Below are 2775 nucleotides of genomic sequence, written 5' to 3'. Positions count from 1 at the left end.
ACAACCTCTTGAAGGTTGGGGTTCAATCTTCTTTGAGGTTCAATGGAGGTGGAATGATCATCTTCAAGATGAATAAGATACATGCATAAATAAGGGTTAATACCTTTGATATTATCAATGCTATACCCTATCACATCCTTATATTTTCTCAAAACATCAAGTAGTTTTTCCAAATTAAGACCATCTAGGGTAGCATTAACAATAATAGGGTATTTTCCCTATTTATCAAGATAAGCATATTTCAAAGAAGGGGGAAGGGGATTGAGTTCTACCTTGGGAGGAGGCTTAGAACTCTCCTCCAATTTCTCCTCCTTGGACTCAAGCTCGATCTCAACTTGTTGTTCAACCTCCTCCTTTGAGGATTCCTCCATTGCCATGACAAACTCTTTTGCCTCTTAAGAGTGGAATTCTTCTTTGCATGTTAGAGCTTCTATCATTGGATCTTGAGGCCTCATCACGACCCTCCCCAAGCAATCTAGCTCCTCATTCACAACATCAACTCTATAGCATTTTTCAACCATGGGGGTCTTGAGCAACTTAGAAAATTCAAAGACAATCTTCTCATTGACCACCTCACATGTGGTGGTGTTGTTCTTACAATTGATGACCGCCCCCAAAGTTTTAAGAGCTTCACATCCCAAAATCAAAGGAGTGTTAACATCTTCCTCCATATCCATCACTACAAAGTCACAAGGCACGTAGATGTGTCCCACTTGAATTGGAACATTCTCAAGCTCTCCACAAGGTAATTTCACCGACCGATCGGCCAATTGAATTGTCTTCCTTGTAGGGATCATCTCTATATTGAGTTTTTGAGCAATGGATAGAGGGATTAAACTAACACTTGCTCCAAGATCGGCTAAGGCGCCCCTAGATTCCATGTTCCCAATTTTCACCGGCAAAGTGAAGCTTCCTGGGTCTTTTTCCTTCTTGGGCATCTTATGTTGGACAAGATCACTCACTTGATATGGAAGGGTGATAAGCTCATTATTGAGCTTCCTCTTGTTGGTGAGAATATCTTTGAGGAACTTGGAGTAAGATGGCATTTGTGTCACAATTTCAAGGAAAGGGAGGTTGATGTGCAAATTCTTCATGACACTAAGGAATTTTGCAAACTTGTCATTCAACTTCCTCTCCACAAGCCGACCAGGAAAAGGAACCGGTGCATCAAGATTCCTAGCCTCACTAGGAATTAAAGTTGTCTTCTCATTGTAAAGCTTCTTCTTCTCTGAACCTCCTTCTATCTCATCAACTTTTTCTTTCTCACCTCCCTTGTTTTCATTCACACTCTCCTCTCCTCCCTTGTTTTCCTCACTATCCCCCTCATTTGGCCCTTCATAGGAAGTTCCCGACCTCAATGTGATTGCCTTGCATGTGTCGGGTTTTGAGTTGTGAGAAGGGTTAGGTTGTGGTTGTCTGGGTAGAGTAGATGGTGAATTGAAAGGAGTTCTCTCGGCCAATTGAGCTAGTTGTGAATCAACCATCTTGTTGTGAGCTCTTATCTCTTGCATTTGTTGCCCAAAAGTTTGCATTTGAGCATGCATGGCTTGAAGGAGTTGAGTTTGTGTTAGCTCCGCTTGAGGTGCTTGTTCTTGATGATTTCTTTGAGGTGTTTGGGTTTGATTGTTGTATTGGTTGTTCCTTGGATAGCTTCCTCTTGGGTTTTAGGGTTGAGATGGAGGTGGATTTTGATATTGAGGGTTAGAGTTGTAGGAAGGTTGAGCTTGTTGGTTCCATTGTTGAGGTTGAGGTGCAAACCCGGTGGTGGTTGTCTCCAAGCTACTCCACCACCGCTTCCTCTAAATCCCTCTTGCCTTGTGTTGTATGCCGCTACATGCTCGAGGCTCAAACCTCCACAATAAGATGTATCATGGTTCGTCCCTCCACAATTTTGACAAGAGAAAGAGTTAACTTGAGAGGAGCTTGCTCCACCGCTTGAACTTGCATTCACACTCGTGTTCAACTTGGAAAGCCCTTTTGTTAGTTGATCAATTTGATGTTGTAATTGATCAAGTTTCTCTAATTCGTAAATACCACCTTTCTTTGGAGCATTTCTTTTTCAGCCCCCCCAAGAGTAATTCTTTGCTACCTCTTCTATTGTGGCTTCAACTTGATTTTGAGGGATTTTGATTAATTGACCACTCGCCCCCGCATCCAAATTGGCTCTTGACATGGGCTCCAATCCGTCGTAGAAAAACCGCATGAGCAACCCTTGATTGTACTCATGGTGGGGACACGCTTGCACCAACTCTTTGAATCTCTCCTAAGCTTCACCAAGACTTTCATCGGCTTCTTGCTCAAATGATGCGATTTTCCTTCTCATTTCGGCGGTCTTCTCCTCGGAGATAAATCGCTTCAAGAACGCCTTTACCACCTCCCTCCATGTTGTGAGAGTGTTAGGCTTTACTTTCTTTAGCCATTTCTTTGCTCATCCGGTGAGAGATTGCCGGAAAAGGTCCATACGAATGTAGTCTTGGCTCACTTCATTGGTTTGCATCATTGCGCACAATTCAAGGAATCGGTCCAAATGTTCAATAGGGTCCTCACTTGTACTTCTGGAAAATTGCTCCGATTGGACCATTCTAGTATATTGAGGATGGATTGAGAAGTTGGTTTCCGTGACGGGTAGCAAAATCCCTCCCGTGAGCTCATAATCCTCCGGATTTCCGAACTCACGAAACAAAACATCATCTTCTTGTCCCGCCATTGATCCGCTTTGTGAACTTGCAGAGTAAGTATCACTCTCACTATCAATTATATCACCAAAACCTCTTC

At 43.0% G+C, this 2775-nt stretch overlaps 1 non-coding gene across 1 annotated transcript; it reads left to right on the top strand.

The window, feature by feature from the left end:
* Positions 1-2218: 2218 nt before the first annotated feature.
* On the top strand, positions 2219-2326 carry LOC145607911 (small nucleolar RNA R71). The gene has a single exon (XR_014105661.1). It is a non-coding gene; the product is annotated as a small nucleolar RNA R71 (small nucleolar RNA).
* The last annotated feature ends 449 nt before the right edge of the window (positions 2327-2775 follow it).

The sequence above is a fragment of the Chenopodium album genome, chromosome 2 (assembly GCF_948465745.1).
Source record: "Chenopodium album chromosome 2, dcCheAlbu1.1, whole genome shotgun sequence".
In the NCBI taxonomy this organism is placed as follows: Eukaryota; Viridiplantae; Streptophyta; class Magnoliopsida; order Caryophyllales; family Amaranthaceae; genus Chenopodium; species Chenopodium album.
The sequence above is the reverse complement of the archived record's forward strand: the minus strand, read 5'-3'. Positions and strand labels throughout refer to the sequence as shown.